Source organism: Eschrichtius robustus, chromosome 19 (assembly GCF_028021215.1).
Source record: "Eschrichtius robustus isolate mEscRob2 chromosome 19, mEscRob2.pri, whole genome shotgun sequence".
Taxonomy (NCBI): domain Eukaryota; kingdom Metazoa; phylum Chordata; class Mammalia; order Artiodactyla; family Eschrichtiidae; genus Eschrichtius; species Eschrichtius robustus.
The window spans coordinates 54,655,514-54,682,694 of NC_090842.1; the positions used below are offsets into that span (position 1 = coordinate 54,655,514).

The 27,181-nt window shown below is 40.1% G+C and overlaps 1 protein-coding gene across 2 annotated transcripts in view; it reads right to left on the minus strand.

The window, feature by feature from the left end:
• ZNF793 (zinc finger protein 793) overlaps window positions 1-21,288 on the minus strand; it is a 36,665-nt gene extending 15,377 nt beyond the window's left edge. For both annotated transcript variants that reach the window (XM_068528604.1, XM_068528602.1), the window contains exons 1-3: window positions 21,210-21,288; window positions 19,744-19,885; window positions 4,310-4,431 (exon numbers count right to left, since the gene is read on the minus strand). The gene's annotated coding sequence lies outside the window, so the exon portion shown is untranslated. The remainder of the gene's footprint in view (window positions 1-4,309; window positions 4,432-19,743; window positions 19,886-21,209) is intronic.
• Window positions 21,289-27,181: the final 5,893 nt, after the last annotated feature.

Consider the following 27,181-nt stretch of genomic DNA (forward strand, 5'->3'; position numbering starts at 1 on the left):
TAATTACTGAAAGGCTAAACCTTGTTATTCACCCAGCAGTTTATTAAGTATTGTCATTAAAAAATAATTTTTTTTCGGCCACATTGCACAGCTTGCCGGACCTTAGTTCTCTGACCAGGGATTGAACCTGGGCCACTGCAGTGAAAGCGCTGAGTCCTAACCACTGGACCCCAGGGAATTCCCTAAAAAATAATTTTTAACAGATGAGAGCAAACATCTACCATATTACAAAATATGGAACTAAATTTGTACCAAACATTGGTTAAGAATGTTTTAAGTTTTTCACTTACAGTAGTGAGAAACCTTACAAATAGGTCTGAATATACTTTGCCAATAATTTACAGCCTGGGATTGAAAATCCACATCCAGAAGCAACAAGAGCTCTCACACATGACTGAGGGGACTGTAATTTGGTTCAACCATTTTAGAAAACCATTTGGTCATATCTACTAAAGCTGAACGTAGTTCCATTCCTGGATATATACTAGAGAAATACTAGAGAAATACATGCATATTGTTCAACTAAGACTTGTATTAATGTAAGAATGTTCATAGCAGCTTTGATCATAGTGAGTCAAAACTAGAAACTGCCCAGGAGAACTAGATAAATTGTGATGCATCCATACAATGAAATACTATTCAATAATAAAAAGGAATGAACTGCTGACATCCATGCAACAACATGGATAAATCTCACAGACATTATGCCAAATGAAAGAAGTCAAACTTAGGAGAGAATATACTGTATAATTCCATTTCTAGAAAGTTCCAGAATGGGTAAAACGAATAATATGGAGACAGAGTCAGAATGGGGGAAGAGGATGAATCACTGAGATGGGGCAGAAAGGAGCCTCCTAAGGTAGGTCAGCAAACTTTTCATTTAAAGGACCAGACAGTAAATATTTTAGGCTTTGGGGGTCATATGGAGTTTTCCACAACTACTCAATTCTGCTGTTGTAGCACGAAAGCAGCCGTAGACAATAATATGTAAACGAATGAGTGTGGCTGTATTCCAATAAAACTAATTACAAACGCAGATGGCAGGCCATATTTGGCTAGTGGGCTAGAGTTTGCCAACCCCAGCTCTAAGGTGATGGAAATGTTGATCTAAGTGGTGGTTACATGAGTGTGTATATGTATTTTAAAAATTCATCAAGTTGTATATTTATGATTTGTACATTTCGCTCTATGTATTTTATACCTCAGTAAAAGAGAAAAGGAAAAGAAAGGCAAAAAGCAAAAGGCAAGGCTCAGACAAAATAAGTCTTAACATCCACCAGAACTGATTCACGCCTTTGAGGGCAGGAAAACCATCCCACCACTGTGGGGCTACAAGAGTTTGTCTCCTGATTGGCATTCTTGAGTTGTGGCCCTGATGGCTGACAACTCCAACTTTGTCAACCCCACAGCTGACTCCCCCCAGATCCAGGCTTTGCCCACTGAGAAACAGTCTAGGAGGACAACCTTTAAAACAGAGCAACTAATATCTCTCCTTTGCAAAAAGAAGAGACTATAATTCTCCTACAAGACAGAGAAGAGCTTTTCCTGAGTATAGTGACATTCACACCATTTGACTATCCTGATTTCTCTCCTGTAAAAACAGGTCTAGCAAATTACTGTCCTGAGGTTTGTTTACATAATCATGAATAATCCCTCCAACACTAATCAGTGACTGCCCTATTCTTTCAGTTGGTCAATTCTGAGATCAAAGAAAATTAACCAGAGGAGACTGAGAAGAAATGGCCACGGCTGGAAGAACAGACTTTATTTAATTTTATACTTTTATGTGTCAAGTAAGCCTGAGAATTTAAAAATGACTTATTCCAAATGTCACATAAGTATAACAGGACTTCAGTGTCCCTAAATATTAAGCTTGCCCGCATGGTGAGCTTAGCACTGAAGGTGAAATCCCTATAATATTATCATCCTCGAACTGAGATAATACTTGTCCTAATTGGACAAGTGGAGGTAAACTTTCTTGGTAAAATAGCCTAGGCATGCCAAATGTTAACAATACAGAGGGTTCATTGGGTCAGACTACCTCAGGATGAAGACTGAGGCCTCAAGGTCACCCAAGGCCCAGACCTACTAAATTATTCAAAAGCTAGGAAGAATTTTATACAACATCTTAATAATGGTGGTAAAAATTGTTGTTTGCTTTACTTATATATTCCAATAGTGTAGATGAAGAACTGTTCAAGTTGTTACTAAGAAAAAATAAAGATTCTCTGAGAGGAGGAAATTCTAGAAGCCCTTCTGAACCTCTGAAAGAATGTGAATAAATTTATGAGTTTCTCCTTTTAAGGAAAGTGAACAGCTTCCAATTAGTTTAGTGATTGGCAGAAGACACTAGTTTTAAGGGAAAAAATTGTTTCCAAATGAATACATTTTCCTTGCTTTGTTTTACAGAAGTTCTTTCTCATGAACCTACTGACATATCATCTTTTGAAAAAGAGAATAATTCTGAAGTGCAGGAAATATTCTCTATCATGATCTGGGTGGTGGGTACGTGAGGGTACATATATGGAAAAATTCCTAACACTACAGTGCTAAGTGAGTTAATGTTTTACTTTTCTCTTAGTGGACAATAAATATCCATTAAATGCACTGAAATACTGTACAGGTCATAAAGCATAAGTCATAAAGCATGGTTAGTGTGAAAGTGGCATTTAACTATCGAATCAGCAGCGGAAGAGACTGAGCAATGAGCTTACTGTGTCTTAAAAAAATGTTTTTTCTTTACTGAGGTATAATTTACACATAATAAATGAACCCATTCTAACTGTACAGTTCGATAAGTTTTGACAAATTATTCACCCATGTAATCACCACACAATCAGGATATGGAACATTTCCATCACCCAGAAAGCTCCCTTATGTCTTTTGTTAAGGAACATCCTGTTCACAAGATATAACAAATTTGCCTCAATGGTATTAAGATGAACTACTTAGATTCCTGTCTCTTCTACAGAAGAAATAAAAAGTGATTTTCTTGAATGTTAAATACAGATACTTCTTTGCTTAAATAATATATTAATCAAGTTATACCTGTAAGTCAAAAAAGCAGTTAAAAAACAAGGTATGATCTACTTGTTTCAATTTCATTTATATGAAGTTCAGAAACAGGCAGCCCTGACCTAAGTGATGGCTTTGGGCAGACACTGCTTGGGAGAAGTGGGGAAGCCTTTGAGGAGCTAGAAATATTCTCTATCATGATCTGGGCTGTGGGTACATGAGGGTGCATATATGGAAAAATTCATAAAGCTACACGCTATTTTCTATGTAAGTTACATCTCAAGTTTTAAAAAACAAAAAAAACCACAATCCCATTATTTAAGAAATATATATGTAGAAAAACTTTTGTTATGAAATACAATAAAATATTATTAGTGGCTCGATTTGGGTGGCAGATGTTTCTTACTCTAATCTGTAACTGTAACACATATGCATTTCATTGTTTACATATTTCATTCATTTTCCCACTGCCTTGTTTCATTATGAGGGAAGTCACAGGAGGGTTCGAAAAGGGGACGGGGTTCTCTGAGAGAACTGAACTGTCCATTAGGAATTGAGCTGGCAGGAAAGGCCTGGGGCAGTTAATCCAGCTTTGGGCCACTACACTCCCTCCCTCACCTTCCTGGACTCTAAGAGAGTACACACCCTCCCTCACCTTCCTGGACTTGGCTACTCAGCCTCAGCCTGGTCTCCGTGGCTATGCAGCTAAGAGTCCAGACAGGGCCAGAAAAAATAAGGGAGTGGGTTGGCCACATGCCACACTACAAGATGGCAGAATGCACTGGGCTGGACCAATGTCACCTTCCCCTGAGAGAACATGCCTATCACATGAGAGAACATGGCCTTCCCTGCCTCCCTCTTCACTTCTGTCTGTCTCTCTGAATCTTAGCGCCAACCCTTCTCCCACCATGTAGCCATGGAGGGTCCCTGGAAGGAGAGACAACAGTTTGAGTCTTGCTAAACTTCTGGCTCAGGGATGATGCTATTTCCTGTTATGTAGGAATCTTTGCTCTGGCAAGAGGTCTGGACCCTAGGTGACTCCTTCAGAAGGGGATTTTTGTCCCAAATTCCCCTCTCCTGGACCAGAGGGTCTTTTACCTGGTATCCTAGGCTCTCACAGCTCTATTTCTCAACTCATCCTCTGGGACTTCCCTGGGGTTCCAGTGGTTAAGACTCCACACTTCCAATGCAAGGGGCAAGGGTTCGATCCCTGGTCGGGGAACTAAGTTCCTGCATGTCTTGTGGCGTGGCAAATAATAAATAAATAAATATTTAAAAAAAAACAGTAACTCACCCTCAGCTGCAGTTGCTGACAGGGCCTTCTGTAGACGTGTCCAAGGTCCTGTGGGCCCCAAGGAGAGCCCTGCTGTCCAGCGAGGTGGTGGGACCCAAAGGTGTACAGGGCACTCAGGAAACCTGAAGATAAGCAGACCCCATGGTGAGAGTCATCAAATGGTCCCTCCCCAAATACTCTCTGAGGCCTAAGAGGAAGAAGCCTGCAGAAGACTGGGCAGTAGACATATCTGAATGATGGCTGTGCTCCGGGTTTGGGGCAGGGGGAACTTCTGGAAAGACCTTGAGCCTGAGAGTTACTCAGACAGAAGTCTGAAGCCAGTGATTCCTTTAACTGACTGAAGGGATTTAGTCCAGACAATTCACTTCACTGGGCCTCATTTTCCTCATCTGTGAAAACAGGAATGATAAATGATAATTTAAAAAAGCCCATCCTTAGGGGCTTTCCAAAAGTTACCTCCTTTAACAAAACCCATGGGAGTTCCCTGGTGGCCTAGTGGTTAGGATTCCGGGCTTTCACAGCTGAGGGCCCGGATTCAATCCCTGGTCAGGGAACTGAGAAAAAAAAACAAAACAAAACCCAGAAGTGATTGAAAGGGGCTGAGTTCCAAATAACAAAAGACACCTTTATCCCTCTTATCACTTAGGAAATCCCAAGGGTTTTAGGAGTTCTGTACCAAAAATGACACTGAAGAGACCAAATACATATTTCTTATTATAAATCACAATGTCACACAGACTAAAATAAAAAGGATAGGAAACAGTAATTGGGTGCATATGGTGAAACTATGGAGATTTTCTTTTTCAATTTCCTTCAGCAACAAGGTAAATTTTTCTGTTTTCATTAAAAAGCAGATTATTTGGGGGTGGGTGGGTGGGAAGAAAATCTGGATAATTCCACCAGATAGTGTGGTGGAAGATGAAGCCAATCATTATATTTCTTGGTAAAGAGCCAATCTTGGTAAGTGGTACCACCATGCAGTCAGTCCCCAACAGCAGCATGGCAGTCACCTGAAGGGATGCCATCTCCTCCTTCCCTACACGACTGTGACTTGCACATCCTTATCACCAGACCCTAACATTTGAACTCAAAAGCCATATGTTACTATATAGATACCAACACCTGGATGCTCTCAGGCACAAATTTAAAACCAGATAGATCATGGATCTCTCCTCGCCACTCACAAAAGTGAACTCAGTATCTCTTCCCTCAACTTACTCTTCCTCTTGGGTCACAGTCTTTATCTCCCAAAGCTGTATAACATGTTTGAAAGCTTTGCCTGGCAGGGTGCCTCTCATTACTTATTTTTCAGAAATATCCCGGCTATTCTCGAATGTTTCATTTTTGGTACGAAATGTAGAATTATTCTGTAATAGTTAAAAAAAAAACAACCAACATTTCTTAGAGTTTGCTTGACACTACATTGAATTTGTCCATATAAGAAAATGATGACAATTTTGAAAAATGAGCCTTCCAATCCAAGATCAAGACTTCTCCATTTATTCAAAACTGCCCTTACATCTCAAAACAGTTTTATACTTTGCAGCATAAAGGTACTCTAACTCTCTTTATATTTATCACTAGGTAGTTAATTGTGTTTTTGGTTGCTATTCTAAATGGCATATTTTCACCCACTGAATTACTGACTGAAATGGAAAAGTCATCAATCTATTTTCCTATATTCATTTTAAACCAGACACTTTACTGAGCTTTCTTAATGTCTGTAATGGTTTTAGAGTTAATCCTCTTCAGCTTGGGGGGGGGGGGCGGCGGTGTATATAATTATATCATCCACGAAAACTTAGTTTTCTCTTCTCTTCTTCCAGTATTTTATACCTCTTATCTCATTCCCTGATGAACTGCACCCACTAGTGAAACCAAGTCCCCCAAAAACTAAGTTCCCCTGCTGAGTTTACGATTAACCTCTCTATCCAAAATTTTATTCCCTTCTTGTCCCGCCCCTGTTCCCCTCAAGATTGAGGAGTATCAAAGAAAAGTTGGGGTTGAAACTGAGCAGGACCCTGCGGGGCCCTCCCTGGTACAAAAGGCCCTCTGCGTTACCTGTTTCTATTTGTAGAAAAAGGCTTTAGTCTCCAAGGCCTTCCCTGAGTTCCAAAGACAGACTCAAGCAGGAACTAATTAGAGAAGTGATAGAATGCAGAAACAAAGGAAAAGCAGTTAAGCAATCCTAGTTACTCCCCAAGGGATATACATACCAATTGGATGCATACTTCTGAGTTGTTCAGCAGAAACTAAGACCCCCCTCACCCAGGTGCAGGATGGTGACTAAGTGCTGACCACAAGCCCCTAGACCCCAGACTGGCTGGAACAGAAGGTTGATGATTAAGATTCCCGAAACATCACCCTCTTACCTCACCACCAACCAATCAGAAGAAAGCCCATGAGCTGCAGCCCTAACCCCAAATGCTGCATTTAAAAAACATTTCCTAAAAGCCATCAGGGAGTTTGGGTCTGTTGAGCATGAGCTGCTTGTTCTCCTTGCTTGGTGCCTGCAGTAAATGCTGTACTTTCCTTCACCACAACCCAGTGTCAGTAGATTGACTTTGGTGTGCAGTGGGCGAGCAGACCCAAGTTTGGTTTGGTAACACTAGCACTCTAGAAAAAGAAGAAAACACAATTGGGAGAGGCTGCAAACTTGAATGGGAATGCTTAGTGTTCTGCCAAGAAATCTGATACTGACTTTCAATTTGAGATAAAGAAGATCTTAATCATGTTAAGAAAATATTCAACTGGGGAATTCCCTGGCAGTCCAGTGGTTAGGACTCTGCACTTCCACTGCAGAGGGCATGGGTTTGATCCCTGGTCAGAGAACCAAAAAAAGAGAAAGTATTCAAATAGTCTTACTATTTTTTAGAAAATCCAGAAGAGATGTTGAACTTTATTAAAAGCTTTTTTATTTTTTATCATCTATGAGATGACTGTAGGGTATTTCTTCTCTGACTTACTAACATGGTGAAATTCATTAATAAGTTCTTTAAATAACATTGAACTTTCCTTGAAGATTGGTTCAAGATGGCAGAGTAGAAGGACGTGCACTCACTCCCTCTTGCGAGAGCACCAGAATCACAACTAACTGCTGAACAGTCATCAACAGGAAGACACTGGAACTCACGAAAAAAGATACCCCACATCCAAAGACAAAGGAGAAGCAGCAATGAGACGGTAGGAGGGGCGTAATCACAATAAAATCAAATCCCATAACTGCTGGGTGGGTGACTCACAAACTGGAGAACACTTATACCACAGAAGTCCACCCACCGGAGTGAAGGTTCTGAGCCCCACGTCAGGCTTCCCAACCTGGGGGTACGGAAATGGGAGGAGGAATTCCTAGAGAATTAGACTTTGAAGGCTAGCGGGATTTGACTGCAGGACTTTGACAGGACTGGGAGAAACAGAGACTCCATTCGTGGAGGGCACACACAAAGTAGTATGCGCATCAGGACCCAGGGGAAGGAGCAGTGACCCCATAGGAGACTGAACCAGACCTACCTGCTAGTGTTGGAGGGTCTCCTGCAGAGGCAGGGGGTGGCTGTGGCTCACTATGGGGACAAGGACACTGGCAGCAGAAGTTCTGGGAAGTACTCCTTGGTGTGAGCCCTCCCAGAGTATGCCATTAGCCCCACCAAAAAGCCAGGTAGGCTCCAGTGCTGGGTGGCCTCAGGCCAAACAACCAACAGGGAGGGAACCCAGCCCCACCCATCAGCAGACAAGCGGATTAAAGTTTTACTGAGCTCTGCCCACCAGAGCAACATGCAGCTCTACCCACCAACAGTCCCTCCCATCAGGAAGCTTGCACAAGCCTCTTAGATAGCCTCATCCACCAGAGGGCAGACAGCAGAAGCTAGAAGAACTACAATTCTGCAGCCTGTGGAAGGAAAACCACATTCAAAGAAAGATAGACAGAATGAAAAGGCAGAGGACTATGTACCAGATGAAGGAACAAGATAAAACCCCCCAAAAAACATAAAAGAAGTGGAGATAGGCAACCTTCCAGAAAAAGAGTTCAGAATAATGATAGTGAAGATGATACAGGACCTTGGAAAAAGAATGGAGGCAAAGATGGAGAAGATGCAAGAAGTGTTTAACAAAGACCTAGAAGACTTAAAGAACAAACAAACAGAGATGAACAATACAATAACTGAAATGAAAAGTACACTAGAAGGAATAGCAGAATAACTGAGGCAGAAGAACGGATAAGTGACCTGGAAGACAGAATGGTGGAATTCACTGCAGTGGAACAGAATAAAGAAAAAAGAATGAAAAGAAATGAAGACAGCCTAAGAGACCTCTGGGACGACATTAAATGCAACAACATTCGCATTATAGGAGTCCCAGAAGGAGAAGAGAAAGAGAAAGGACCTGAGAAAATATTTGCAGAGACTATAGTCGAAAACTTCCCTAACATGGGAAAGGAAATAGCCACCCAAGTCCAGGAAGTGCAGAGTCCCAGGCAGGATAAACCCAAGGAGAAACACGCCGAGACACATAGTAATCAAGTTGACAAAACTTTAAGACAAAGAAAAATTATTGAAATCAACAAGGGAAAAACGACAAATAACATACAATGGAACTCCCATAAGGTTAACAGCTGATTTCTCAGCAGAAACTCTACAAGCCAGAAGGGAGTGGCACGATATATTTAAAGTGATGAAAGGGAAGAACCTACAGCCAAGATTACTCTACCCGGCAAGGATCTCATTCAGATTTTAAGGAGAAATTAAAACCTTTACAGACAAGCAAAAGTTAAGAGAATTCAGCACCACCAAACCAGGTTTACAGCAAATGCTAAAGGAACTTCTGTAGGCAGGAAACACAAGAGAAGGAAGAGACCTACAATAACAAACCCAAAACAATTAAGAAAATGGTAATAGGAACATACATATTGATAATTACCTTAAATGTAAATGGATTAAATGCTCCAACCAAAAGATATAGACTGGCTGAATGGATACAAAAACAAGACCCATACTTATGCTGTGTACAAGAGACCCACTTCAGACCTAGGGACACATACTGACTGAAAGTGAGGGGATGGAAAAAGATATTCCATGCAAATGGAAATCAAAAGAAAGCTAGAGTAGCAATACTCATATCAGATAAAATAGACTTTAAAATAAAGAATGTTACAAGAGACAAGGAAGGACACTACATAATGATCAAGGGGTCAATCCAAGAAGAAGATATAACAATTATAAATATATATGCACCCAACATAGGAGCACCTCAAAACATAAGGCAACTGCTAACAGCTCTAAAAGAGGATATTGACAGTAACACGATAATAGCGGGGGACTTTAACACCTCACTTACACCAATGGACAGATCATCCAGACAGAACATGAATAAGGAAACACAAGCTTTAAATGACACAATAGACCAGATAGATTTAATTGATATTTATAGGACATTCCATCCAAAATCAGCAGATTACACTTTCTTCTCAAGTGCATATGGAACATTCTCCAGGATAGATCACATCTTGGGTCACAAATCAAGCCTCAATAAATTTAAGAAAATTGAAATCATATCAAGCATCTTTTCTGACCACAACGCTATGAGATTAGAAATCAATTACAGGGAAAAAAAATATAAAAAAACACAAACACATGGAGGCTAAACAATACGTTACTAAATAACTAAGAGATTACTGAAGAAATCAAAGAGGAAATCAAAAAATACCTAGAAAAAAATGACAATGAAAAACACAACGACCCAAAACCTATGGGATGCAGCAAAAGCAGTTCTAAGAGGGAAGTTTATAGCTATACAAGGCTACCTCAAGAAACAAGAAAAATCTCAAACAAACAATCTAACCTTACACTTTAAGCAATTAGAGAAAGATGAACAAAAAACCCCAAAGTTAGCAGAAGGAAAGAAATCATAAATATCAGATCAGAAATAAATGAAAAAGAAATGAAGGAAACAATGGCAAAGATCAATAAAACTAAAAGCTGGTTCTTTGAGAAGATAAACAAAATTGATAAACCTTTAGCCAGACTCATCAAGAAAAAGAGGGAGAGGACTGAAATCAATAAAATTAGAAATGAAAAAGGAGAAGTTACAACAGACACTGCAGAAATACAAAGCATCCTAAGAGACTACTACAAGCAACTCTATGCCAATAAAATGGACAAGCTGGAAGAAATGGACAAATTCTTAGAAAGGTATAACCTTCCAAGACTGAATCAGGAAGAAATGGAAAATATAAACAGACCAATCAAAAGCACTGAAATTGAAACTGTGATTAAAAATCTTCCAACAAACAAAAGTCCAGGACCAAAAGTCCAGGCTTCAAAGGTGAATTCTATCAAACATTTAGAGAAGAGCTAACACCCATCCTTCCAAAACTCTTCCAAAAAATTGCAGAGGAAGGAACACTCCCAAACTCATTCTATGAGGCCACCATCACCCTGATACCAAAACCAGACAAAGATACTACAAAAAAAAGAAAATGACACACCAATATCACTGATGAATATAGATGCAAAACTCCTGAACAAAAAACTAGCAAACAGAATCCAACAACACATTAAAAGGATCATACACCATGATCAAGTGGGATTTATGCCAGGAATGCAAGAATTCTTCAATATATGCAAATCAATCAATGTGATACACCATATTAACAAATTGAAGAATAAAAACCATATGATCACCTCAATAGATGCAGAAAAAGCTTTTGACAAAATTCAACACCCATTTATGATAAAAACTCTCCAGAAAGTGGGGATAGAGGGAACCTACCTCAACATAATAAAGGCCATAGACGACAAACCCACAGCAAACATCATTCTCAATGGTGAAAAACTGAAAGCATTTCCTCTAAGATCAGGAAAAAGACAAGGATGTCCACTCTTGCCGCTATTATTCAACATAGTTTTGGAAGTTTTAGCCACAGCAATCAGAGAAGAAAAAGAAATAAAAGGAATACAAATTGGAAAAGAAGAAGTAAAACTGTCACTGTTTGCAGATGACATGATACTATAAATAGAGAATCCTAAAGATGCCACCAGAAAACAACTAGAGCTAAGCAATGAATTTGGTAAAGTTGCAGGATACAAAATTAATGCACAGGGCTTCCCTGATGGCGCAGTGGTTGAGAGTCTGCCTGCCAATGCAGGGGACACGGGTTCGAGCCCTGGTCTGGGAAGATCCCACATGCCGCGGAGCAACTAAGCCCGTGCGCCACAACTACTGAGCCTGCACGTCTGGAGCCTGTGCTCCGCAACAAGAAACGCCACGATAGTGAGAGGCCCGTGCACCGCGATGAAGAGTGGCCCCCGCTTGCCGCAACTAGAGAAAGCCCTCGCACAGAAACGAAGACCCAACACAGCCAAAATAAATAAATAAATAAATAAATAAATAAATAAACCCAAAGTTTAAAAAAAAAAAAAAAAAATTAATGCACAGAAACCTCTTGCATTCCTATACACTAATAACGAAAGATTGGAAAGAGAAATTAAGGAAACAATCCCATTCACCATTGCAACTAAAAGAATAAAATACCTAGAAATAAACCTACCTAAGGAGGTAAAAGACCTGTACTCAGAAAACTATAAGACACTGATGAAAGAAATCAAAGTTAACACAAACAGATGGAGAGATATACCATGTTCTTGGATTGGAAGAATGAATATTGTGAAAATGACTATACTACCCAAGGCATTCTACAGATTCAATGCAATCCCTATCAAATTACCAGTGGCATTTTTTGCAGAACTAGAACAAAAAATCTTAAAATTTGTATGGAGACAAAAAAGACCCTGATTAGCCAAAGCAGTTTTGAGGGAAAAAAACGGAGCTGCAGGAATCAGACTCCCTGGCTTCAGACTATATTACAAAGCTACAGTAATCAAGACAATATAGTACTGGCACAAAAACAGAAATATAGATCAAGGAACAGGATAGAAAGCCCAGAGATAAACTCACGCACCTATGGTCAACTAATCTATGATGAAGGAGGCAAGGATATACAATGGAGAAAAGACAGCCTCTTCAATAAGTGGTGCTGGGAAAACTGGACAGTTACATGTAAAAGAATGAAATTAGAACACTCCCTAACACCATACACAAAAATAAACTCAAAATGGAGTAGAGACCTAAATGTAAGACCAGACACTATAAAACTCTTAGAGGAAAACATAGGAAGAACACTCTTTGACATAAATCACAGCAAGATCGTTTTTGATCCACCTCCTAGAGTAATGGAAATAAAAACAAAAATAAACAAATGGGACCTAATGAAACTTCAAAGCTTTTGCAAAGCAAAGGAAACTACAAACAAGACGAAAAGACAACCCTTAGAATGGGAGAAAATATTTGCAAACGAATCAACAGACAAAGGATTAATCTCCAAAATACATAAACAGCTCATGCAGCTCAATATTAAAAAAACAAACAACCCAATCCAAAACTGGGCAGAAGACCTAAATAGACATTTCTCCAAAGAAGACATACAGATGGGCAAGAAGCACATGAAAAGCTGCTTAACATCACTAATTATTAGAGAAATGCAAATCAAAACTACAGTGAGGTATCACCTCACACAGTTAGAATGGGCATCATCAGAAAATCTACAAACAACAAATGCTGGAGAGGGTGTGAAGAAAAGGGAACCCTCTTGCACTGTTGGTGGGAATATAAATTGATACAGCCACTATGGAGAACAGTATGGAGGTTCCTTAAAAAACTAAAAACAGAATTACCATATGACCCAGCAATCCCACTACTGGGCATATACCCAGAGAAAACCATAATTCAAAAAGACACATGCACCCCAATGTTCACTGCAGCACTATTTACAATAGCCAGGTCATGGAAGCAACCTAAATGCCCACTGACAGACAAATGGATAAAAAAGATGTGGTACATGTATACAATGGAATATTACTCAGCCATAAAAAGGAACGAAATTGGCTCATGTGTGATACATATATACAATGGAATATTAGTCAGCCATAAAAAGGAACAAAATTGGGTCATTTGTAGAGACGTGGATGGATCTAGAGACTGTTATACAGAGTGAAGTAAGTCAGAAAGAGAAAAACAAATATTGTATATTAACGCATATATGTGGAGCCTAGAAAAATGGTACAGATGAACTGGTTTGCAGGGCAGAAATAGAGACACAGATATAGAGAACAAATGTATGGACACCAAGGGGGGAAAGTGGCGGGGGGGGGTGGGGAGTGGTGGTGGTGTGATGAATTGGCAGATTGGGATTGACATGTATACACTAATATGTATAAAATAGATAACTAATAAGAACCTGCTGTATAAAAAATAAAATAAAATTCAAAAAAAAAATTGAACTTTCCTTAAATCTTTAGAATGAATTTCCTCTCAGTCAGAATGCATTATTATTTGAATATACTGTTAATTTTTTAAAAAAGATTTTGCATATATATTCACAAAGTTGGTCTATAGTTTTCTTATGCAATCCCACCTTTTCTAGTTTTGCAATCAGTGCAATGTGAAATAAAATCCATATTTTCTGTCAAGGAAAAATTCAAACATAAAAAATTTTCTCTGACCTCTGGCTTCCTCTCTCTGCTGTTGTGCATTGTGCATCTGCATTATGCATCAACCAAACCTCCCCCATGGGCAGAAACACCTGCTCAACCATAAAGAGCAACGTTCTCCTAGCATCAACAAGACAACTCCTTAAAAGATAACATTCCTTCTTGATCTTGTAAGGGGCCACGATGATGCTTAGATCTAGATTGTGTAAACTGTCAATAATATATCATTTACTGTACAAAACTCTGTCTCAAAACATTTATATAACTGTGCCTTGACTTCTAACAGGTAGAACAGTTCTCAGAGCTTTCTGAGATGCTCCCCCCGGGTTATAGTCCTCAAATTTGGCTTGAATAAAGTTTTCCGTTTCTTTCTTAGAACAACTGACTAATTTTTTGTTGACAGCAACAATGATGACTTTATAAAAACAGGTGGTAGCATTCTCCTCCTTTATAAATTCCCTTGGAGAATTTAACTATTTGAAGAACTGTAAGTTATTTGGAAACTACTTCAAATCTCAAACACCAACTGAACTATCTAAGCCTTGTCTTTCTTTTTTGAGAAGAGAAATAGGGAATGGCAGGAGGTGGTGTACAGGTACCTTTCTGAGTATTTCAAATTTGCACAGCTTTTAGTTTTCCTTCTCTTTGTATGGAATTTTCGTATATCCATATATTCCTAGAAAATCATTCTTTGCATCAGCCTTGAAAATATATTAATGTAAAGTTTTACAAAGATATTTCTTGATGATATGGTTATTCTCCTTTTTTGCAGTATTTGTATATCTGTTAATTTCCTCTTGACTTGATAAGGTTTGCTAGTGGTTTAATCTATATTTTTGATTTTTAAAAAAATCAGATTTATCAGTTTTCCCTTTCTTCTTTTTTAACTCATTAATTTCTCCGTTTGTATCTATTGATTCCTTCCACTTTTCATATATATCTTCTAACTTCTTTGATTAAACATTTAATCAAGACAGAAAATAAAACCACAGAAAACTACCCACAGTTTGGTATAACTCAACTGAAGAAACTATCCCACATAATCTCATCTGACCTTTTCCACCAAGATTTTTTAAAAATACAATATGATACACTGTCACAGAATCAATAAAACCATGACTTGGGTTTTACAATATGTATGGATCATTTCATCAGGTTTTGACTGTTCTACTACATTTCTGACAGTCCGTTTCTTTTCCTTCTCTAGCTCCCAAATCCCTCATTGTGACAGCACTTTAGAAATCTATCTGGCCAGAGTGGGACCCTAGAGGTTTCCTGTCTATGTGGGTTATTTGTCACATGATCTGACAACTCTTTCTCTGTAAACTAGTCAATCTCCCAAGATGTTTTCTTTGAGATTTAGAAGGTTTGAGCTCTGGCTCATGATCTAACGCAACACTGTAAACAGCTTGTAAGTTTCTAATGTGTAGCTCCTGTTTTATATGTAACTAGGACGCACTATCATATTTATACTGATAAATACATGGGTGATAAGGGAAAGCTCCAACTAATCAATATAAGGGAATGATACAATTAGAAAATCATCATTTGGCAACCATAACAGTAGTAATTGACTCAGGCAACAATCATTAAAGGATAATATTAACACTAGTGAATGAAAGCTTGAGGTTATTTACATGGTCTCAAAAAATGCCCCCATAAGATACTTATTAACATAACTTTATAGTGAACAACCCACTATTAAGGTTACAGTGGATAACCTTAACCAAATGATCAAAGTTAACATTACCAGCAATATGACAAACCAACATCATGCATCTCCTGATATGTGACATTGAGGACACACCATAACTCCAGTAGCAATCAGAAATGTACATATTTCATAAGGAAAATCAGAAAAACTCGAATGAAGGACATCCTATAAAAATAACTAGCTTGTACTCCTCAAAACATCAAGGTCAAAAGAGGCAAAAAGTGACTGAGAAAATATTCCAAATTAAAGGACTCTAAAGAGACATGACAACTAAATGCAACATGTAATCCTGGATTAGATTCCTGGACCAGAAAAACATAATTGTTATAAAGGACATTATTGGGACAGTTAAAGAAATCTAAATAAGGTCTGTGGATGAGACAGCTGTAAACAAAAAATGTTGCTCACCATTCCAGTTCTACAAGTATCAAGTCATTAGCCACTGTGGGTGCCTACTGACAGTGTGCCCTGAGGGAAATTGAGAATGGAAAAGACAGGAGGCACTCTGTGCTTTGGTTAGAAGGGCACCTAGATAGTTAAGATGCATATCTAAGGAAGAATTTCAATGACCCCTAATTCTTCCATACACAGAAAAGCACTAAAATCATTAACTTGAGATGTCTGTTCTTTGTGACTAGCAATAATCTTTATATGCTTGACTACATGTACTTCCCTGTCAAAAAAAATCATATACATACTGGCTTCTCCCCTACCTCTTCGTAGCAATTCCTCAGAGCTGACAGGTTGTCTCCTGGGCTATAGTTCTCAGTAATAAAACTGAGAACTGAATAAAACTCAGCTCACAGCTCTTATGTTGTGTGTTTTGTTTTTGATTTTTTTTTTCACTTGATGCTACTATGATAACAATAATAATACTGTTTCAATAATAATACTGTTTCAAATGGGACCTAATGAAACTTAAAAGCTTTTGCACAGCAAGGGAAACCATAAACAAGAAGAAAAGACAACCCTCAGAAAGGGAGAAAATATTTGCAAATGAAGCAACTGACAAAGGATTAATCTCCAAAATGTACAAGCAGCTCATGCAGCTCAATATCACAAAAACAAACAACCCAGTCCAAAAATGGGCGTTAAGACCTAAATAGACATTTCTCCAAAGAAGACATACAGATGGCCAACAAATGTATGAAAAGATGTTCAATATCACTAATCATTAGAGAAATGCAAATCAAAACCACAATGAGGTATCAGAATGGCCATCAGCAAAAATTCTACAAACAATAAATGCTGGAGAGGGTGTGGAGAAAAGGGAACCCTCTTGCATTGTTGGTGGGAATGTAAATTGATACAGCCACTATGGAGGACAGTATGGAGGTTCCTTAGAAAACTAAAAACAGAACTACCATATGACCCAGCAATGCCACTACTGGGCATATGCCCCGAGAAAACCATAATTCAAAAAGAGACATGTACCACAATGTTCACTGCAGCACTATTTATAATAGCCAGGACATGGGAGCAACCTACATGTCCATCAACAGATGACTGGATAAAGAAGATGTGGCACATATATACAATGGAGTATTACTCAGCCATAAAAAGGAACGAAATTGAGTTATTTGGAGTGAGGTGGATGGACCTAGAATCTGTCATACAGAGTGAAGTAAGTCAGAAAGAGAGAAACAAATACTGTATGCTAACGCATATATATGGAATTTTAAAAAGCAGGACTGATGAACCTAGTGGCAGGGCAGGAATAAAGACACAGACGTAGAGAACAGACTTGAGGGCATGGAGGGGGAAGGGGAAGCTGGGATGAAGTAAGAGAGTAGCATTGATGTATATACACAATCAAATATAAAATGGATGGCTAGTGGGAAGCAGCCGCATAGCACAGGGAGATCAGCTCAGTGCTTTGTGACCACCTAGAGGGGTGGGATAGGGAGGGTGGGAGGGAGGCTTGAGAGGGAGGGGATATGGGGATATATGTATACATATACCTGATTCACTCTGTTGTACAGCAGAAACTAACACAACATTGTAAAGCATTTATACTCCAATAAAGATGTGAAAAAAATTTTTTTAAATAATAATAGTGTTTCAATGTTAACTTTCCTGCTTTTGATAATTATATTGTGGTCATATAAGAAAATGTTCTTGTACTCAGGAAATTCACATTAGGGGTAAAAAGGGCTATCATGTCTACAACTTACTGTCAAATGGAGGCAGGCAACCACATGGAGGCTTTTTTGTTTTTTGGCCATGCCCCGCTGCTTGCAGTATCTTAGTTTCCTGACCAGGGATCAAACCCGGGCCACGGCAGTGAAAGTGCCGAGTCCTATCCACTGGACAGCCAGGGAATTCCCTGCAGGCTCTTTTTCAAGCTGCCTTATTCAGTCTCTACAGCCAATGGTCAGTCTCCAAAGGCTAAGAGATTATGACCAGGGGTCTCTGAGGTCCCCCTCCAAATTACCTACAAAGAAGAACCAGCCTTAACTTGTTAACTTCATTAACAGGATCCTGACTCCAAATTCACCCCAAACTGCAGGGTTCACTTAAATGTTTATGATTTTGGATTCCAGAGGGAATAACAGAAAACAGGCAATCTCAAATGGCCAAGCCAGGGCTATAGAACAGAATTTTGTCCTGGTGTGTGTCTGGTTTCAGAATTTCAGACAAAACTTCCACATTGTATGAATGTTTTGGCTTCAGATTATTTCTATGATTCCATTTAATTCAAGTTCAAAAACAGGCAAAATTAATCCATTGAATTAGACCCAGGGGCGGCAGTGGGTATTGACTGATAAGGAAGGCTTCGGCATGCTAGAAATGATGTATATCGTGATCTACGTTGTGTTTACACAGTTCTCTGCAATATAAAAATTCACTGAGCTGTAGCCTTAACATAAGAATACTTGACTGTCTGTGTATCTGTGTCCAGATCTGGAAACTATCTGGAAAATGTTTCTTGCATAAATAAAATGAAACAATCTGTATTCAAACTTAAAAAATTTTATCACATAGAGCCACATACTGCCACCCCATCAGGTATAGATATTCCATTTAATTAGAGTTCAAGAACAGACAAAATTAATCTGTAATGTTAGAATTGGGAGAATGGTTCCCCATGGCAGGGTAGTAACTGGGAGGGGGTATCATGAGAATTTCAGGGTGCTAGAACGTTGTCTTCTGATCTGAACACCCAGGGGTGTTCTCTTTGTGACAATTCATTGAGCTGTATGTATATTTTTCTATGCATTTTATATCTCAATAAAAGATTTATGTCAAAAACTTAAAAAAGAAAAAGTATTTGCTCCCAAACCTGGCATCGAGCACAGTGTAGGTGATGAAGGAAAAGAGCTACAAGAAAAAGAAAATGCCCTAACTCCTTACCCATGCATATGTGTTCTGTATCTTTGATTCTGTGCAGGTAGAAATCAGGAACTGTCTGCTCTAAAAATGGAAGCTTGACATGTATGGCTTCTGAAAGATGTTACCTGCCTTACCTCTCAACTTCCTTTGCTCCTTAAGGTGATATACTCATTGCGTTTTTTCTAAAGACTACATAAGGATTGAATGTAATATTTATAAAAACAATTAAAATACTGTTTCAGCATTTCACCCTTTTATTAAGCTAATGGTCAAAATCTTATTTGCATTTCATTTTTAATTTTGTCTCAGTCCATCTTAATCACCATTAGTTTGACTTTAATTTCAGTGAAGAACAGTTTCTAAAAGTAGCTTTAACTTTTGTTTTTGCGGTTGTTATTGTGGTTTTACGTTTATTGAATTGTTCTACCAGGATTTTATACGGCACAGATTCAAGGAGGTCAAACGTGCCATGCCTAAAAAACACAGAACGAAGCAAAAAAATTCTTAGAACACAGTAACTTCTAGATCCAGTTTCTTTTCCTTCCATAATTCATCTTTTTTTCCCCCATCCTTATAGAGATATAATTGACATATAACACTGTGTAAGTTTAAGGTGTACAATGCCCTGATGTGATACATGTATGCATTGCAAAATGATTACCACGACAGGGTTAGTTAACATCTCCATCACCTCACATAATTACCTTTTTTTTCTTTCTTTGTGTGTGTGTGTGTGTGTTTGGTGAGAACATTATTTTTAAGTTAAGCCTAGATAAAAGTATTTTCCGAATGCTCTCAAGGTTTGCTCCTTCAGCAAAATCTTTTACATCAGTTTAGATACTTACTCAGTAAACCCTTTGTTTTCTAACCATAGGCAAAGTTACATCCATCCTAGCTGCCATGGAATCAGAATAGATTTCCAGAAACCAGGCTGACTCTTCGGATGCTGTCACAGATGGACATGTCATTACATTTTCCAGAAAGAACCTTAAAGGAAATATTAGGAGAAATATGCATTTTTAACAAGATGTTACTTTAGAGAATTCTAACACTTGATCCTTTCAAAGCACTTTCATTAATGTGGGGAACGGTAAAAAAGGGAGACGAAGGTTTCTTTTTTTTTTGGTTGCTCCCCGTGGCTTGCAGGATCTTAGTTCCCCCACCAGGGATTGAACCTGGGCCCTCAGTAGTGAAAGCACGCAGTCCTAACCACTGGACCGCCAGGCAATTCCCAGAGAGGGAGGTTTCAAAAAGAGTTTTGAGGTGGGCTTTGGCCCTAACGAACTGAAGGGAACTGGCTGCTCATCAGCTGGGGCATGTCACATGGGTGAAGTGTGTTCCCACTGTGCAGGGATGCAGCCTCAAATCCTTGACTCTCCCATCCCCAACGTCTGCATTTTGCAAGCCTCAACACCAACCCCCCATTAAGCCTCCTAATCACAGACACACGCGGTGTCTCCAATCTATAACTCCCAGAGGTCCTTGTAGTCACAGATATCCCGGAATGCCAAATTTGACCATCAAGGACCACTTAGTCAGTGACTACAAAACTCACTGATCCATTCTGATTGCCGAACAGTGAAACAGTGAATTACACAGATCCCTGATGGCGAACCCACACTGATTTCCAATGCTATCCCAAAGACTGGGGATCAATCGCTGACTCCCACTGTCCTACCTCCCCGCACAATTACTAACAGTCCCAATCACTGACACCTACCCCCCATTGATCCCTCTATTCCCCATTCCCTGATATACAAAAGTCCAGTCACTGATGCCCTCAGATACCCCCATCGATGATCTAAAGGAAGTCTTCATCACTGATGGCCTAAAGATTTCTCCAAACACTGATCCTCACTGAGCACCCTCAGAACTGAACCTCGAAGTTTCCACAATCACCAGTTCCAGGTACCCAAACAGAACTTAGAACCTCCAATCCCTGACCCCTCAGGCTTCTGATCACTGAGCCCTAACGCCGTTCAAATCAGTGTCTTCGAAGAAACCCCCGTGGCCTCAGACCCTTGAAGACTACCATAAACTGACCCCCACGCACTCTCTCAATCAAGAATCCTCGTTTATTGATTCCCATATACTCCCAATCCATCTTCTTCACAGACACTGACACCGACTCACACAAACCCGCCACCACAGACTCTCTCCCCCAAGAGGCTCAGACGCCCAATCACTTAACCCTTCAGTACCCTCAGTCTCTGAGCCTTATGGGTTCCCATGAGTGACCCAGGTGGGCCACCGTAGCCGTCTGGTCGCCCTCCTACACAGGTCCTGAATTTGGACTGTTTCTCACACTGACCTTTCCCATTTTCCCCGCATCCGCGCCCGTAACCTGAAACTGCCGCACCACGCCGCCTCTCCACGGAATGAGCATTTCCCATCCGGAGTGCCCGTGCGCAGACTCAGTCGCATCTTTGAGGCTGTCGGCCGCCACCTGGCAACCTTCCAGAGAGCAGGATTCTGGGTTTCTGAATTTTAACGGTAGGTATGATGGCCGCGCCTGCTTGACAACCTCTCGCCGGGGGCGGCCATGTTTAAATCTGTGCCGTACGGCAAATGACTAGGCCCTTTGTTAGACGATTAGGCTATTTTAGGGCGGGGAGAAGCAAGTGTTCCGGGGTCCCTAAACACAGACGTCACTGCTGCTTTTAGCGTCTCAGAAGCCCAAACCTCTTGAGACCAATATAGAGGCTACCTGACCTGGAAATTGAGCTTTCTTTGTCTCCTGCGGCGCAGGCAGTGAGGTAAGATGGCCGCGTCCGTTTATACCGCTTTTCACGTGAAATGGGCGCGGCCATCTCTCAGGAGGAACGTCTGTAAAGCAAGGTGAAACTTTTTCTGGGCCAGCTCTAGTATTTGGAGAATAGCGAAGAAGAGAGGCTCTTCTCTTGCGGAGGCTGAGGCCCCAGCGATACTTTACGGAGGGGGCGGAGCTGCAAGAGAGGGCAAGTAGGAGGTTCTTAGCCGGCTATTGAAAGAATACGTTGAAAGCCGAGTCTTTATCTAGGTGGCTTGACGCTTTTTGATATTAAAAATGAAATACCAGGGCTTCCCTGGTGGCGCAGTGGTTGAGAATCCGCTTGCCAATGCAGGGCACACGGGTTCGAGCCCTGGTCTGGGAAGATCCCACATGCCACGGAGCAGCTGGGCCCGTGAGCCACAATTACTGAGCCTGCGCGTCTGGAGCCTGTGCTCCGCAACAAGGGAGGCCGCGATTGTGAGAGGCCCGCGCACCGCGATGAAGAGTGGCCCCCGCTTGCCACAACTAGAGAAAGCCCTCGCACAGAAACGAAGACCCAACACAGCCATAAATAGAATAAATAAAATGAAACTTAAAAAAAAAAAATGAAATACCAGAAAATGGGTTTATTCTGGAATAGCAGAGAATTGCAATTCCGGACGAGCAAGCTACAGCAAAAATCATAGGCAAGTCCACCAAACAAAGGAGAGGAACTGTTATTTTATCGAGAAAAAGGAGGTAGTTGGGAGGGGTTGTTTTGAAGAAAAGTCCTTTGGAGAAAAGTGAAAATGCAGAGTGATGAGAGTTTCTCATTGGCTGAGTTGCTGAGGTAGTGGATTTCTTGTAGGAGATGAAATGTTCATCTCTTCTTGTTGAGGCCTGTGATTGATGATTCTTTCCTGTTGATTCTTCTGTTGGGGATCAGTTCTTCCTGTAATTGACATGGAGTGGTACTGCCTGAGAGCTCCCCTTTCAGGCCACCCTACTCCATTTGAGTGAGGTTTTCCTTTATTTTCATGCTCCAGAAGACGACCTGAAACACTGGTGTGAGTGCAAGCAGTTTATTTGACAGGTAGACGATGGGTAAGTGAGACAGGGGAGGAATGGAAACCAACACAGAGTGCATCCATGAGCCAGAGTACCCCTGTGAGCAATGGGGGCTCAGTCCTGTGGGGAACTCTGGGAGATTGTGTAGAAATCACCTCCAAACTGTCCCACTCAAGGGCTGATGAAGCTGAGATAGTTATATGTCATCTCTGGTTCCTCATTGTTGAGGGCTATTGTAAGGACCTTAAAGCTGTAGCATTTTCAGCCTGCCTCGTGGGCAGATCTGAAGTAGAGTCTGTACTTGGGAAGAAGCCAGCCATCAGCATATGGGCATGGTGAGTGCCCAGGCAAAGTGGTGGAGTAGAGATAGCATTCACCAGAGTCCTGTTTTTAATGCATCCAAAGCAGTGTTCTGCACATCACAGGCATTGTTTTGGAACATCTCTAGAAATGATTGCGTTGTCCTATGAAAATAGCTTTAAAAAAATTAAAAAATTCTATTTGGTGGTCTTACCAAGTGTTGTAACAGCTGACCTCTAAAATAACTCCCAACAATTCCTACCTCCTGGTAGTCACACCCTTGTGTAGTCCCCTTCCACGTTGTACCAAGGCAGATTTGTGAGACTAATAGTATATAGTAGAAGTGATGGCTTGTCACTGCTGAGATTAAGTTGTAAATGACACCTCAGCTTCTGTCTTGGAGGTGCTCTTGCTCTTTCTCTCAAATAACTTACTCTGGAGAAGTTAGTTGCCATGTCATTGAGGACACTGAGATAGCCTATGAAGAGGCCCATGTAGCAAGGAACTGAGATCTCCTGCCAACAGCCAGGGAGGAACTGATGCATTCTTGTATCAAGGGGTCATCTTGAAAGCAGATCCTGTACCCTAGTTAAACCTTGAGATGACTGCAACCACATGAGGGACTCAGAACCACCCAGCTAGCAGGTCCCAGATCCTTGACCTTCATATAATGTGTAAGCTATTAAATATTTGTTTTTAGCTGCTGAGTTTGGGAGTAACTTGTTATGCAGCAATCAATAACTTGGATGCTGTGGTAAAAATGCTATAATTGACATCTCTGGATTCCTTAAACAAGTTCCTAAACTTGTGAGATTGTTCTATCAAATCAGAGGGGATTATTAGCAATTTCCTCCTCTCCTGCATGATAGAGAAATTAAAGGCCCATGGCTCTGCTAGATATTTAAAATTTAGCGAAGTTTAAGAGTCTTGCTTCACTTGAATTAATACAAGTGGTTTATGTGACAGTGCTTTGAAATGATTATAGTAATTAACAAAAATAACCATTTAGAGAGTCCCCGTTACATGCCTGGCCTGTTGCTGGCCTTCTCACTTCAAGGACTACCCTCATTCTAGCACCAGTTGTAAAGGCAGAAGGAAAGAGAGCCTTGGAGTGTCTTATGCTGGGAATTAAATGCTCTGCTTCAGAAATGACACATATCATTTCCTCTCACTGCTCACTGAGTAGTCACCCAACCACATGATAGAAATACAATCTTACCATAAGCTTGGAATGGGGAGAGCTAGAAATATTTAAGGAACAACCTTAAAGACGTCCACAAACACTATGAGAACAATGTTATCATCACCATCCTAAAGAAAATGCACTATAGAGATGAGATGACCAACCCATAATCACCCAGCTAGTAAGTAAAAAAGAAGGACTCTGAGCCAGGTATGTCTATTTTATACGAAGGTAAAGGATCATTACCATTATTGTTAAATTTTTTACTTCAGTATATTTAAGGCACTGAATTAGGGAACAAAGAGAAGACTGAGGTCTCCAATAAAAATAAAGGATACTCAAGATGTTGAGGTCTGGTGGGGGGCGGAGTACACAAGGAAAGAGAAAATGGGTAAAAGAAGAGTGTTTACAAAAGAGTATACACTGTAGGATTCAATTTATGTGAAGCTCAAGAACAGGCAAAACAAATCTGTTGAGTTATAACTCAGAACGCAGTTGACTCTAGTGACTGTTGAATTCTCTGAAGAGAATTTCCTGGGGTGATGAAAATGTTCTATATGTTGTTTTGGGTGGTGGTTTCAAGAGTTGTCAAGACTCATCAAAGTAAACACTACGATTTGTGCATCTATTATATGTAAATTGTACCTTAAATTTTTGAAGAAAAAGAGTGTTCAGGGTATTGAGTGATCGTGTAGTCTAGGGAAAAGAGAGAGGCATGGAAGAAGAACTGACAGCACTTTACTATAGTCTGTGGAAAGATGAGACCCTGGCAAGACCATCATGAACACTTATGGCTTATGGCAGTGCCCCCTCTAGGCAGAGGAATTAGAGAAAGGAGCCTCCAAGGGTTTGTGGTTTGGCAAATTAAAGGCTCTGGGCTAACCCAGCCTGCACTGACCATCAGCTCTTATTTATTCCCTCGGCTGATAGGTCTCAGCCTGTTGGACCAGGTGTGGTGACCCTCTACACTGTCATCATTTAAAGGGATACTGGGCCACAAATGTGGCCTAAAAAGGAGGCATAGCTCTTCCCTGCTCTGTAGCAGAAAGGACTGTGCCCTGGCCTGAGTAGAAATAGGGCTTTGCCCTTGCATGAGTGAAGACTGTTCCAGATCTAGATAGGATGTGATGGATGTGACTGTCCCCTGGATCAAGATGGATCTTGAGAGTAGCCTGGCATGAGCTGAGGCTGCATCCCATCCTGTCCTGTCTGGAGCCAGGGATGATGGTGCTGGTGGTAACTGGCGATACAAGTCTCAAAGTATAATTTTCAAAAAGTTGAAAATTAGAGTTCTTACAGATATTCAGAGATTCGCTTAACTTATTAATGAGGGAACTAGCATGATTGGAAATTTGGTTCAAAGTAAACAGGTATTTAGTCAGTGGAATAAAGAATCTTGGAATAAGACTGCAATGTTAGATACAAAACTATTTAATGTCCTACACGGCAGTAAAACCATAACCTTTAAGGTTATCTTTTCTTCACAGAATCAGTTTGCATCTATAACAGACAAATATATGAAATGTACCAATTGTCTCCAAGTTAACATTTATCTATATAGTCTGCATCCTCATTAGTAGTAAAAAGCCCATCAAACAAAGTTATATTCTGCTAGAGAAGTGGGTTCTCAAACTGGTGCAGTTTTAATCCCCAGGGCACATTAGGCAATCTCTGGAGATGACTTAGGGGGAGGGGAGGTGCTACTGGCATGTGGTGGATAGAGGCCGGGGATGCTTTCCACCATATAGAGGACAACCTTGCACAACAAAGAGTTATCTGGCCCAAAATGTGAACAGTGCTGAGTTTAGGGAACCTTTCTCTAAAATGATTTGTTAGATTTTGGGTGGGTTTGTTAGACCATGCTCTAGCATGACTTTGAAAAGGCACACAGGATGACACAGTATAGTTTCCTTATTTCCTAGTTTTTGATAATTTTTCTTAACACAAAATTGGGGAAATGTTGATAATTGTTGGATCTGGGTAATGAATACATGGTGACTAATTAATCTTTTCTCTCTATTTTTGTGTATGTTTGCTTTTTTTTTTTTTTCTTTTCTTTTCTATATTAAAAGATAAAAAGAAAAAAACAGTAGATTCTGGTCTTTTGCTTATGGTCAGTGCCATGTACCAGTGACCACAGCTAAAGCTCACATTTAGACATAATATTTAATTTTAAATATGTTTCTCTTTTATGACTTGGTTCCTTTACCCTGCCCATCTCTCAAGTCCAGGGGCTGTCAATTCTAGTTACATCTTAAATTCACCCAGATTTTAAAAATTCTAATGATTGGGATCCACTCTCGGCAATTCTGGCGTGCTTTTCCTGGGGTAAGTTTCTTTTTTTTTCTTTTTTCTTTTTTTTTCCTTTGTAAAGTTTATCAGATATGGGACATTACGGACTCAAAACCTGAATCAGTCAATTAAGGAACTTCACACTATGAACTTGGTTTGAGGTGGTCTTGACGGGTAGTACCTTGCAGGGCAAATGAGAATACACTCTGAAGGAGGGCATACCTATATTATGCCTATTCCTCCACACATAATTTTTTCAGGGACAGTGACCAGCAAGCTGTCACAGATAATCAGTCATGCAAGGGAACAGAACCACATGAGTGAGACCCTGCAGAAACAGTAGTCAGTATAAGCAGTTCCATCTACTCTAGGCTGTGTGCCCGCCCTGCCCCTATTACAATGCTAAATGAAGTAAGTCAGATAAAGACAAATATCATATGATATCACTTATATGGGGAATCTAAAAAATGATACAAATAAACGTATTTATAAAACAGAAACAACTCACAGACATAGAAAACAATCTTATGGTTACCAAAGGGGAAGGGGGGGAGGGATAAATTAGAAGTTTGGGGTTAACAGATATACACTACTATATATAAAATAGATAAACAACAAGGATCTACTGTATAGCACAGGGAAATATATTCAATATCTTGTAATAACCTATATGGGAAAGGAATCTGAAAAAGAACATCTATCTATATGT